Genomic DNA, 14,231 nt, shown 5'->3' with positions numbered 1-14,231 from the left:
GGCAAAAAAGTGTAGAGACTTGATAGTTCGTGGGGCAAAGCCCAGAGATAGACCGAGAAAGAATTGGCAGGAGGTAATAAGGCAGACTTGATGCAGGGAATTTGAGTTTAGATATAACACAGTCTAGATCAAACTGGAAGAGGGTTATTAATATACACCGTCCAACCTATACTACAATGGAAAACGGACGTTAAGCCAAGAATGATGATGATGATGATAAAGAATATCTTGAAAATTTTGTAAAATGAAAAAGAAAAGGTATGTGCCGTGACCAGGATTCGAACCTGGGTTATTGCGGCCACAACGCAATGTACTAACCACTATACGATCACGGCGACAGGAAGTTCTCCTTTTCTGTGTTTATTGAACTAAAAATATACATTCAGAAAGTGTGTAATGAAAATAAAGTGGTAAAATGTTTTATTTTGCATTACACCAAAATTCTAACCAGTAAGTAAATTTTACCCAAATTTATTATTTATTTTAGGGGGTTCACCAGGGGTTTTGTAACAAAAAATTTAAAAAAAAACAACTCCTGGGTACGAGATTATTGTATTGTACAAAAATTTTAATCACTTTTACCGGCAGTTTTTACGACAGAGAAACTCTGTCCAGCCTGAATCACGATGAAAGTAGCGATCAGTTGAAAGAAGTTCTAAAAGAGATTAAGCACGCTCGGAGCATGCTTTAAGCACGCTCCGAAGGAGAATTATTTATTTAAAACTGGCTGCTGCGGTTAAGGCGGAGGCAAACCAGTCCAACATTTTTATCATCCAACATGCAATTTTTGTGATGTTGGATGAAATGTTGGACCGGTTTGAGTCACTTCAAAATTTTGAAAAAAATCGTGTTGGAAGATGTTCGACGAAGTTTGATCGCCGTCAAACATTTTATCCAACATTTTCGGCAAGATCAAAGGAATTCTCTATCTGAGTTGCGTGAATTTTCATGCTGGATTGGTTTGGTGGTACTTTTCATCCAACATATAATTTATTGCAACTAAAGCATGAGGATAGTTCCACCTAGTCTCAAACTTCTCAGGAAATTTCATCCCAGATGATGGAATCCGAATCTGTCTTTGATCTTCAATTCTTTATTAATGATATTACTACAATATCCATTTTGTTCCCTCCCTCTTTATCCACTCTCTTTTTTTTCCGCGAGTTAATTTTTCATCGTCTGAATCGACGAGTTCGCAGCACTGCAGAATTCCTTCCGTCCGCCATTTTGTTTTTCAGGATCGAATGAACTCTTTATCGTTCGAATGTTTTTAAAAGCAGTCCAACAAGCCTAAAATTTTGTTTCATCCAACATGCATTTTTTCATCCAACATTTCATCCAACATGGGAAAAAATAGGTTTGCCCCCACCTTATGGTAAGATCATTTTTTCTGTCCTGATTTTTAACTATGCGGCATATATGAAAAGTAATATACCAGTGTGTGTGTCTTTTAACAAGAAACCGCTATCGGTTTAATGAAATCACACATTATAAAACCAACACAAATAGCGGGATAGCGGCATAATCGCCAGTCGCGTCATTAGAGCTTTTTTTCATATCATATCAGAAACAAAGTCCTGGGAACGAGTTTGAAATATTTAATACCGACTTAGATTTTGATGGAGAGAAGAATTAGCTGCATCTCTAGTTGCATCACTTGCATACATAAATAAAATTAAGTAGCTACTGTAAGTTTCAAAAACTCGTACATAGCACAGAAACAGCGTTTACCTTTGTCCATCTTAACAAAGCAGTATGCTTCAACACAAACAACTGAAAGATAAGGCCTTCTTTTTATTGGGTAAGGACAACAACAGCAGTTTTCTGTTTCCGCGAAATAATAATAGAGAACTTTGCACCCAATAAAATGCACATTTATCAAGATTCGCATTCAGTGTGTTGGAAATGGCCCCATGACTGCCGCGACAAAAAGGTAAACCAACATCATACTACTTCGTATGTGTGATTTAATTAATACCACTGCACTCTCTGGTCTTGTGTAACTATACCTTCAGTTTTGTGGCTGCTTGGATGTGGTTGCTACAAACAGGACCATTTTATCTTATCCATTTGGCTAACAAGGCAACGTTTAAGATTTTGATTTGTTTTCCTGATAGGTATAACGTAAGTATAATCTAATGCCTGTTTGTTTTTTTCGCACAAGCATATCCCATCCCAGTCTTATTTTGAATTTTTTATTGCTTATACGAGAAACTGCAAGTTTCACTAATCCACCTAGGATAAAAAATCCTGGATTCGGACCCTGTGTGTATGCTGAACCATAGTCCTAAAAAAGAGAGAGTCTGGGAACAGCCGTGAATGAGCCGAACACAAATAGCAGTGAAATATATATTCTTTCTTTTTTATAACATCCATTATCAGCCTTCTCGAAAAAACTTGAGCAAAGGAATATTTACTTGTTAAAATTTTCATTGCTAAACTTAAGAAATATTTGAACTGCTTGGTTCATTGTACTTGTTTGTTAGTTATTATTCGAATTATCAATTTTATAACAAAATTTTTAACACTTTTCAAGATCGATATCAAGGACATTCAGATTTTTTAGCATAATAGTATATGTATATGTATAACTGCATGTCTATAATTTTGTTCAGATGCATTGTATGTGTAATTTGAAAAAATTAGCTATTGTTTGAAGATACAGTCTATTTATTACAAGAGAGACTTGAACTTTGATATTTCAAGAAATTAAATGATTTTGCACCACGTTTCTTTGTTTTTAAAATCTATCTGGGATAACTTGTCGACTTTCCAGGGCATTGGAAACCCTGGGTTGTCTAGGTATTTGCGGAAGACTCTTTAAGGAGTTTGTAAAATTTGAAGAAGGTTGTTCCCTTTTAATAAACACGAAACGGTAATAAAGTTATCGTAGTAAAAATAAACAATTGAAAATATCAACCGCGAAAGTTTTCTCACGCGAAAAATTGTAATTTCGCAGAACAATGAAAGGCGTGATTTTCAAAACGGTTCGGAATCTTGTTGTATTTTGATCTTTTTTTTTCAAAATCTAAAAAGTCTGAAAATGTATCAAAATTTCAGAGTTTCCTTCCAAGGTTTTTCCTTTAATTAAAAAGATAAAAACCGCGAAAGTTTATTATGGGAGAGAAACCATCCCGGAATATAATGGGTACGTTACATTTTAAATGTAAAGGCTTGAGCAGTAGTTTACCTTTAAATGTTACCATTTTGTTTCACGATATCGTTTCGGTATGGGAGCGAAATTATTTCACTTTTTGCATCAAAACAAAATTATTCCGTTTCGCATAATCTGATGGGCTAGATTTCGTGTGGATAAATACCCTATCCAGTATGAAATGAGACCTATATTCGCAACGTGTGAACATATGGTCTAAAAAGAGTCAAAAAGGCAGCTAAACTCTGTTGCGAAATTAATGGTGCACTAACTTCGTTCCCAGCGCTTGTCGTTCTTTTGATAACGGGACGACGACAAACGTTCGTCCTGACATAAGGAAGAAACAACAGGTGCTGGAAACGGTGTTATTTCTCGTCATCTATAGAGTAAAGCAGTTTTTGAAATGATTTAGGATAAAAGTAGAGCAGTTTGGAGGTGCATGGTAGAACAGTAAAACCTCTGGAAAGAACAAAATAGAATGGCACAATTCTATATCGGTTAGGAAAAATCGGGGAATGTATTGGACGGTGAAAAGAAAAAATTGGGGAATTTCGGTTGGGAAAATTTTAGTCACTTGCAAGATTTTTAGTTAATTTTTGTCGACTTTTTTTCCTATGTGCTGTGTGAAGTTCATTTGCTGAACCATTTAGAATAGTGACATGATATGCATCTTCAAACGCGTGCGTGTTGTTTTTTTAATGACTTCGCAAGAATTTAAATTCGCGAATAGTGACGATAGTAATTAAAGCATTTCTCAAAATGTCTAAAAATTTGCAAAATCGCGAAATTAAATTTGGTACGAACAAGGAAAAAAAATGAATAGAGACGAAGTATGAAACCCGGTTCTATAAAATTGATAATACATTGATAGCTTTTTTTCAAGAAAGGAAGGAATTAGATACAACACCTTTACGGCAATTATTTTGTGTTTTTGCATACCCGTAATTTAGGTACTCCTAAAAAACAATCTCGTATATTAAGTTAAAAAAAATGTCCAAAGTTGAGCCAGATGAAAAAATAAACTTGAAGGTGAATCATAATAATTACTTACAAACGCTTAATTGGGTGTTTGCATGCCAACCTGATATAAACAACCTGAACTCTATCCCATTAGGATTAATAATAACAGTGTTTTTAATTGTACCACGTGGGTAAATGCTAACGTGATGACTTCGACTCCAGATCGTCTCTTTGTTTTATCATGACACCAGGTTGCTATTAAATTAATTCCTTTTTAACCTCTATTCGTCACTTCGATTTAAAGAGGGAATTTAAAGATATTTAAATTAATGTAATGTGATGCATAAGATTTTATCATTGGACCTCCAACGTGATTGGCTAAGAGGAGCAAGATACACATCATACTCGGAATGCAAAATATTACCGACTTTCATACAGCGTAGTCTGGGCACTAGTAAAGCGCTTGTAGGGACAAATTTTTTTATAATGGTAGCGCAACTAGAAGAAAACAACAACATTAACAGAAAATTTAACTTGTTACTTTACCCATGGAAGTATAAAATAACTTTTATACCTCCAGGCTTTACTGCTATAACACTAAAATCAAAGAAAAGCATTCTTTAATGGTTCATGGACTGTATTCTATCCAAAAAACACAAAATTCAAGGTTATTAATGACTAAAAACTGTTGATTTCGTCGTAAGAGGTTTAGCCTAGCTAATAAAAGTCAAGTTTCCGACGTGTTAAACCAGGAAGAAATGTTATTGTTGGCACCACATTGCTAATTTTTATTGGTATCTTTAAATCAATAATTACTACCATTATATTTCAAAAGTAAGCCAGTGCAGTTTGCAGTTAGCTACCTAGCTACTTAGTTAACTAGCTTAGCAAGTGCAGTTTGCTACCTAGCTAACTAGATGAAAGGTATGTGTAGTTTAAGACAGTTAGCTTTAGTTAGTCTGGCCAGTGCACAAAGACAGGAAAAACATCACTGTAACTACTTTTGTTATATATCATTATGTTAGCTGTTAGTCTACCTAAACCCTAAATATACAAAAAAATTGAAATCTATTATCCACAAAAATTGCTACCACAAACTTTTTATAATTAACTAGCGGGGTTTAATTTTTTACCAAATAGTCAACTATAATTTTAAAAAATGATTCATATTTTTTTTTAAAATACAAAATAAGAAATATTGTTTCCTTCCTCCATTTTGATATACTGTATGTACGAACCATACATACAATTTTGTTTGATTTCAATGCATTTTCCGGTGTCACCGCAAAAAGGTACTCCCCTAAAAATGTATTCCTCAGTATTTATTTTCTGGGAAATAAGTACTACCAAGTATTTATTTCCCAGAAAAAAAGTACTCCTGGGAGTAATTCTTTTCTGTTCGACTGCAAATGCTATGGCAAAGAGTCCACAATTAGAGCCGTCTGGCTGTTTTCACACTTTGATAAAGGATATCATTCCTCGTTATCCAAAGCACAGATTGGATTATCACATGGAAACGAAGAATTTGGGAACGACAGATAAAAAATTTGAACGACGAATCATTTCACACTGTGCTTGTTGAAGTCGAGAACGTAATCAACTCGCGTCTGTTAACTTTCGAAACATTAAGTGATGTTACGAGTTTAAAGCCCTGACTGGAAAATTCGACGAAGCTGATTGGTATAGTAAACGTGTTGACGAAAAGAGTTTTCGTCAACTTTTGAACATCGTTACAAGCTGACAAAACGGACGACGAATTTCAAAAGTAATGACGTTGTTTTTTAATACAGAAAAGTAACAAACTTGGAAACGCCTGGCCGCAACGAAAGTTCTAAAGACATTTCCGGCTTCATCTTAAAGCACGTAAAAGTCGGTTTTTAAAGAACGGAAAATTCGTAGTGAAGGCTAACAGTTAAATTCAGAAACGAAGGTTCAACTCAGATATTTGCCTAAATTTAAAGTTACTGAAGCACTTATACCTACCAAGTTACTTGTTTACGTTCTTTGGGTGTTTTTTACTTAACCACACGCAATCAAAAATATGGTCCAGTGCTTGGTCTGTTGGCAGTAACATAACCATAAATCTCATTTTTTGTTTTCACTAAAACGTCAAAAACTCCCCTTTTTATCTTTTTATTGTGTAACATTTCTTAATCAGTTCATTTACCATAGCAACATATTTTTGCCACATATTTTCAAAAAGGCGCGTCGTTCGTTTTTTACAATTTACGTATTTACAATTTGTAAAAAAATATTTTTTAAGAAAGATTTTTAAGAATTCTTAATTAAATAAACGATCGATTCGTTTTTTTCGAAAAAATGTTGCAAGACGGAAATCAATAATAGAAAATAGTAGAAAAAATAATATAAAGTAAGATGATCGTATATTTTAAATTAGACCAAACAGCATGTTCTTCTATGCTTGATGCTGACGAAAGGGCACCTGTTGCCATATCATGGGCGAAGGGCCCTGAGATGAAATTCCACTGCTTTCCATGTTTATGGCACTTACTTAGTTTCGGATTTTAAACCGTTTGCCAGGTTTTTGTCTGATTCATCGAGTCAATTTGTCTGATTCATCGAGTCAATTTGTGGTCGTCTTTTGGTGATTTGTTTTAAGAATCAGAATAATGTTTTGACATAGATGCTACGCTTAACATTTGTTTGGTGACATTGTTCTTGAAGGTCGTACAAAATTGTAATAAATAACACGCCTGTTATGACTGTTCATCAACATGCCACATAAATACGTGATAATAGTAATTTTCTTTTATCCAGTTTGACGACCTGTAAAATGTTTTACTAAATTGCCAAAAGAAAGTGTTAGCGAGCAGATGTAATTAATGTTGTCTCTCCCAGAGTCTGGGTCGATTCACTACTATCTTTGTATTCAAAGTTTTTAGTCTTATATACTGTAAATAATCTAATTAATTCCCTGGGCGTTTTAATTTTTGAGATTTTTACAGGGGTGTTTGTTTATTGGAAAGGAGCGTTGATAAGAGAGGAACGCCTATTTAGGAACTTCGTTTTATATATATTTTAAAATATGTTTTTCCGTGATATCAATCAACAGTTACAATCGTGTCCGCCGAATCTCCATCGTTGAAATCTGCACTTGCCTATTAAACATCAGAAATGATCGCCGTCTGATAACAGAAGTGTTTGATCTTTCAAGAGATTTCCTTCAAGAGCAGAGTTGTGGTCTAACTCTTTGGTTAATTTTTGCCATACATTCAGAATCTATGCGACGGTCAAGTTCCTGAAAGCTGGCTTTTTATTACCCGTCTTTGTAAGTTATTGGACTCCGTTCGCAAGCCATTCAGTATAATACATCATGACGAACATACACAACTAGAGCTTGTGTGTATGCCACCCGGAATTAGGACACCTCTCCGCCTTCATTTCATTCGACCTTTTCTTAACTGATTGCATTTTTTTCAAAAAGAAAACATTCTTACTACTTTTTACACCCATTTAATGTTATTTAATTTCCCTGACTTAGTTGAAATTCTAATTAACGCCCTATTTGCTATCAAACGGAGACGTTTATAGGGGAGGGGCGTTTATTGGAAAGTGAGTGTTTATTTAATTTTGAAGTTTTCAGAGAGGCATTTGTTAGTGAGTGGCGTAAAAAAGAGAGAACGTTGATAAGAGATTTACCGTTCATCTTCTTTTTTTTTCTCCAAGGCATACAGTTCTGTGTTTTATTCTATAGCTACCTTTTTATCACGACGAGGTGGATTTCATGTCTATGCAAATCCGCAGTTTAAAACTGTGTATAACAAGAGATCTTGTATCCAATCATTGGAGCGCCTAGAGGAAATCAAAGTACAAGAATGCTTAGTTGTAACTCATCCACTGCAAAGGTTTTTTTTAGATCAGCCAGACATCTGCTTGGGTATTTAGTTTAGTCTAGTCAAGGTGCCTCTCGAAATTTCTGATTCTTTAGTTTGGTTTTGTTTCAGTTTTATTTTTATTTTTGGTCCAATTATCACGTTGTGATTTTCACCGCTGCACATGATTCTATTAAAAGACAATCAGAAAAGATCAGCCAACCCAGAATTAAACAACAAGGATAACAGGAGTTGGCAAAGAGTTTGAGACACTATGACAAACATTAGATCGTAAAGTTTATATGGTCGAAAAATGTCCCTCTTTGTTTATAGTAAAGAAATGCCTGGCGCCGACGAAAATTCAAGCCGAATGTGTTTGGGCCGATAGGGTAAAGCAAGAAAGTGTGTCCAGGAAGATTTTGATGTTTTTTGTTATGTCAAAACTGAGCACAAAAATGAAATTGTTCAACTTTTGATTAGTATCAGAGAATTAATTTTTCTTAAAATCTGCAAGGACTTTTCGTGTGATAAGTAAAAATTTAACACAACGTACTTTATATGATTTTTAGAAATTTATTACTTAAAAATTATTTGGCACTGAAATGAAAAAAAAAATACAGCTAAACCAGTAGCTTAGAAATCTCGCTCGATTAAGATAAGAAAGGTAAATGTTATAAAGTAAGGACAGTGGTGTTGGTTGAAAATAAAAAAACTTAAAATAAAGTTACTGTATTTTCTCTTATAAACCCCCGCACTTACGCATTTAACGAAAATATCATTAACTTGGGCAAGTGAACCTTTTTTCTTGAATTTTTGAGTTTTTTTCGTTAGAAGAAAGTGGCAAAATATTGTCTCACAAAAAGATGTGTGAAAGTTTGTTTCCGTATCGTTATGTGTTACTTTTCGTCGACCACAAATGTCAGCTTCACGTTTATGCGGTGATATTACGTTATGAGTTCAGCACGTACGCATATATCTGTGCTTACTTGTGAACTGGACGAAGAAGTCCGGAAGATAACCTGACATTAATTCAAATTCCCGAAAGATAAGATATTCCTGTTTGTGTAATAACTTTTACTTAACATAACACATGCCACATTTGTACAGTAAAGCTTCTTTACAGCGGATGTATTGTGTAAGAAGAACCTAATTTTATTTAGATACCTGTTTTAATGCTATTGGATAAACTGTATGTGCAACAGAGAACTTATTGAAATTTTATTATTTTTGTTTTTTGTTTGCCTTTTTCTACTTTCGGTACAAATAATTTTTTTGAGTTGCATTTACATCATTACAAATACTTACATATTTACGCTTACTTAAAAAAATTGAAGTTGCGAGATAGATCCAATTTTTGCGTCCTAAAACTCTGAAAACAATCCTATTTACGCGCATGTGCGGCAATGCTGAAGGATGTAATTGATAAAGGAACTATCAGGGGAATTGCGAGAGTAGAGACATCCTCGTATCGTCAATACTATTCTATAATAGTCCATTAATAACTTACAAACAACACGCTATTCTAAATATTCTTCAGCAGTTACTTCTTGTTTTTTGACTGGCATAAGTTAAAAAAAGCATGTGCGCAAAAAATATTTATAATTTAATCCTATAGTTGCTGGAAAAAAGGTTGTTCTTTTGTTTTTACTTAGCTGTTAGCTATCTGTTGACATTCAGAGGAGTTTTTAATTGTTGAAGTGACCTATTCAAACGTGTGCAGTGGCACTATTGCACACATTAGTAAAAGATCTCACATCTCTCACATGTATCGACACATTCTTGCCATTGTTGAGCCTGTAAAAAAAACCATTAAAATACTCTGTCAAAGATGTGGGAAATTTACGATGATGGTATTTCCAAAATGTTATTATAGAAAAAGACACGAAATGATTTGCAGTTATTATGAAAGGCAAAAGAAACTCGCCCCATTTTATCAACACAACAATTTTAAACTCTGGTATTGGCGTAAATGTTAACCACATCTTCACTTGCTTAGCAAGTTCGTAAGTTTTTGACGTTTACAAGGTATTAGAAGTAAACAACTACGTAAAACACGAAAAACATACAAAAGACGTTTTTGTTGCGTAGAGCGATGCCTGTTGAGAGAGACATCTCTTTGCGTGGGATTTTGTTTTTCTTTCTCAAACACTGTGATGCATTTAAAAATTAAAAACAATAACACATATTTTAGGATAAAAAGGATATAGAAAACGGACGCTTTTATTTGTTTTGAAAAAATTGAACAAAATTTTTTAACATTTTTTCGGGGTTGAACGAGGAGGAGGTCATTAGATTTTTATCTTCAGGGTTGAATCTCTTGGGTACCTTCGCAACTTTTGTAGTTGCGGCTTTACATAACTTAGATAACCGCTTGAATTACTTATATTATAAGGCTAATGGTCTGTTTGTTAGCCAAAGATGATTGGTGCGAGAATCCATGTGCAAATTCCTGTGGAGTTTCCCACGGGTTTACGACTAGTATCGACAAACTCGCGTTAACCGTTACAAAACTATAAATTTCATTATTTTTAATTTCGGTTCTCAATCAGTGATTTTGCTTGTTAAACAAAAGTAAATATTTATGTATAGCGATATTTACACGACATATCACCAATTGAAAAAGAACGTAAATAAAAACTTTTTCCTCCTGCATACCAATGCAGGCATTGCTATTTCACATCTGTTTCTAACTCATGCTTAGAACAAAATTCAAGCATAAGATCAAGTTGTTTATGACCATGGAAACTTGGCGTATTCTTTACGGCAAGGCAAGTCGTGAAATTTCACACGATCTTTCTGGGTTTGCTTTCTAATGACTTGTTATTGTTGACATTTTCATGCTACTCTCATTAAAGCATATGATTGTACCAGCTTTCCAACCAACCCGACTTAGCGTTAAAACAGTCAATGTCAATCATATCTGTTGATTTTCTCTGAATCGCACTAAATTCAGAATTTAATTATGATGCCAACGGCAAAATATTGAAATGTTTATCTGTTTACAGCTCGGAGAGCTTTGTTGTAGCTTGAAAAATGAGTAAAAATTTCTTAGCAGAATATCTTGCGTCTTTCCCTTAATTATTTCCAAAAATTTTAATACAGTATTCTCTCCAATTAACGGATAATCAAGGCGGGTAACTTTAATTAACAGACAAATTTTATTTACACCGACTGTATTCTGGCTAAAGTCTGCCTAGGATCGCTAATTAAGAAAATGTATAGGATCGTGTTCTTTTGAAGAACGGTTACACAGATATTGAGGTTTAAAAGTGTTTTTCATGACGTCGTCAACCCGTTTGTTCCAAAAGGGATGAGTTGACCAAGCCTTAGGTAATTGGTCCTCCTTTTGGTACCAGGTAATCTCTAAACGAAAAAACATCCTCTTTGTAAGTAGACTAAGCCTGTATGTGTTAATAGATCAGACAAGGAGAAAAATGTTTGGACACGATGGCAATACTTGTATGTTATTTCACAATAAATTTAAAAAAGAGAGGATTAGGCAAACGTCCTGTTTTTAAAACGAAGAGGATGCTAACCTCACATCCGGTTTTAACAGCAGAAGAATGTACACGCGAGCAAAAATCATAACTCTACAAATCTAAAATTGTTATTTTTGCGAATACACTTTTTCATAACAAAAAAAATACCACGGAAGTTGAGCAAAGGTTTTTGGAAGAAAGTAAACTACTTTGATGAAAGGGAAATGATACTTTTGCAGAGTTATTTCCTTTCACTTTAGATGAAAAAACGTCTACTTTATCGGCCCTTTTAAGTTAGACCATATAAAAAGTTTCAAAGGGATCCGTCCTAATAAGTGCGCAGTTTAGCATCAGCAACAGAATTGTTCTAAGAAAGGTATGGTGGTTAAGGTTGGCTCATTTTATGTTTATGTTGGCTGGTGGTATACCCAACCGAAACAACTGCGGTAAAACTACTTTGTGAGAGGGAGAGTTAATAGAATGTGAGAGACCAGATGATTAGCCTGTGGATGATTTATGTACTTTTTTTGCAATCATAATAAGCTAAAATCTTCACCCAAAAAAAACATATTGCTTCTAACGTAAAAAAGTAGAGCATATCCATTTAAACCAACTAATAGATTTAAATGTCTAAAACATATAAATATACGCTGATTAAAATGTGGTTTGCGAAAATTTTCGCTCTAGAAAATAAAAATAAATGCTTAATAAAACATCTTAATAATGAATCAAAAACAGGCAAACAAATATAAAGTTCTATTCTTTTTACTTTACAACGAACAATACGCTTGTTTTCCGATAAATCCTTTCACGTGAAGTTGTTTTGCAACCTTTTGATATAGTTTTTCAGCGTTGCTACAGCCAGCCTAAGATGTGCTTCTTCCGCAGGTTTGTCCATGATAGTTCAACAAATAACACTGAACAGCCCGGTGTAACGTGAAACGACCTTGAATGAAGGCCAACTATTTATAAGAAAAAGAAATAAAACGAATTTTTAAGTTCCTTTTTTTAAAAAAAAATATTAAGTTTTACGTTTTTCATTATGGCACCGTATCGAGGTCATTATCAAGTTACAACAGCGTTTCTTTTTTTATCAAAGTAGACTTTTTACCCCACTTTTATTTTGAGGAGTTCTCACAGCTGAGAGGAGGAGGGCTAATAGTAGGTCTGTGGATGATTATTCAGGAAATTATGCGTTGTAACTGGGTATACTTGCTGTTTAGACATGCATATGTAATCGAAAATCGAAGAGCAAGACAAAACAAAAACAATCATGCGCCCTTATTAACATGTCGATCTATTCATTAAAGAGGTCTCCTAAAGAGGTACAACAACGGTCAATGTTTTAAATGTTATTGACATTCTAAAGGTAACTTATGCGTAACTGGCAAACATTTAAAAATAAAAAAAATAAAAAATCTTTTTAGTAAAATGTTTGAAGATGTCAGCGACTTCAAGAGACATGTTATAAGTCAATAAAAATGGTTTGAATAACGTTTGTTGCCGCAAGTCTACTTTGAATTGTTCGCCTGTGTCCTTTGATGGCAATAATGTCGAATAAAAAATTGACAGGAACACGTAGACACACGGGCATATTGGAATTTTTTTTCTTGATTTATGAAATATTTATACAGGATTACCAATCAGATTATAAGTATATATACATGTAAAATTCTGTTGTTAATATAGGTCCTGGGAAAAATAAAATTGTTTAAAACTAAAAATTGATATTACAAAAGAAAAATAGACTTTAAAATACAAGGATTCAAAGAGAAAATTGCCAGGGTTCTTATAAAAACGTGTTAAATAGAATTTTTTGAAACTTCTCAAAGACTTAAGCTGAATAAATGTAAAAAAAGTTATTAAGAAAAGCAAGATGAGAGGAGTCGGATATGTTGAGCAACAAAGAAAGCTTTTGTTTATTTGTTTTTTTAATTGCCATCAAGAAAACAATTTTTCTCTTCAGCTGTGCAGTCTCTCAAAAAGCCCAACATTTGTTGCTGGAATTTCAAAAGTTTTTTCAATTAAAACAGATATAAAATCAACTTCAGTGCTTTTAAAGCTTTTCATAGCATTAATCCACCTTTATATACGGGTTTTCACAATTGAAGTACTTTATCCTATGTTTCAATGATAAGGCGGGCCGTTATTGTTGCACGTGAATTTTACACGTGGTTGCACACTCGATCCTATCATAGAAAAGTTGGTGAGCGACATTTTATTGCAAATTTGACGGTTTTGTGTTTATGCACGGAAATTGTTTTAGTTTTTTGATCATGCAATTATGCGTTCGCATTTTCATGATTTGCCTGAACAAATAAAAAAACGCTAAAATAATGACAAGTAACGAAAAAATAAGTAGCTAATATGTATCAAGTTACGCGAAGTGAGCATTATAATTCGATTAACGTAAAAAGGGCTTTTATCTGAAATAAAAAAGCTCTTACCTACAATATGTGATCAGTAAATCTATCTATATTATTGTTACCCTAACCAAATTTTCGTGCTGTTTCAAATTCACCATCTTACCCACCCAGTCGTGGTAAACAGGTTTTTTATTTCGTTTTTGGGCAGCCTTTTTTCGCCCTTTTGCTTCAATCTCTAGCGATGACGTTTACAAAAAATCTTTCAAAAAACCCAATTTGGTTAAGGGAAACACTAAGTAGCAATTTCACATCTCTGTGTTTTCATTTTGCCACAACGTTATTTGATTTAAAAACATAAAAACTGTATTCTGCACCATGCAATAACTAAAGACATGGTGCTTTTCACGAGTTATTGTTGTTGTTTTTATTTGTTCGTTTA

The 14,231-nt window shown here is 33.8% G+C and overlaps 1 non-coding gene across 1 annotated transcript; it reads right to left on the bottom strand.

Annotated features, from left to right (window-relative positions):
* Positions 1-263: 263 nt before the first annotated feature.
* On the bottom strand, positions 264-335 carry Trnah-gug (transfer RNA histidin (anticodon GUG)). Its single transcript has one exon. It is a non-coding gene; the product is annotated as a tRNA-His (tRNA).
* Between the last annotated feature and the right edge of the window lie 13,896 nt (positions 336-14,231).

This window comes from Hydractinia symbiolongicarpus, chromosome 4, assembly GCF_029227915.1.
Source record: "Hydractinia symbiolongicarpus strain clone_291-10 chromosome 4, HSymV2.1, whole genome shotgun sequence".
NCBI classification, from domain to species: Eukaryota; Metazoa; Cnidaria; class Hydrozoa; order Anthoathecata; family Hydractiniidae; genus Hydractinia; species Hydractinia symbiolongicarpus.
This window is presented reverse-complemented; position numbering and strand designations above follow the sequence as displayed.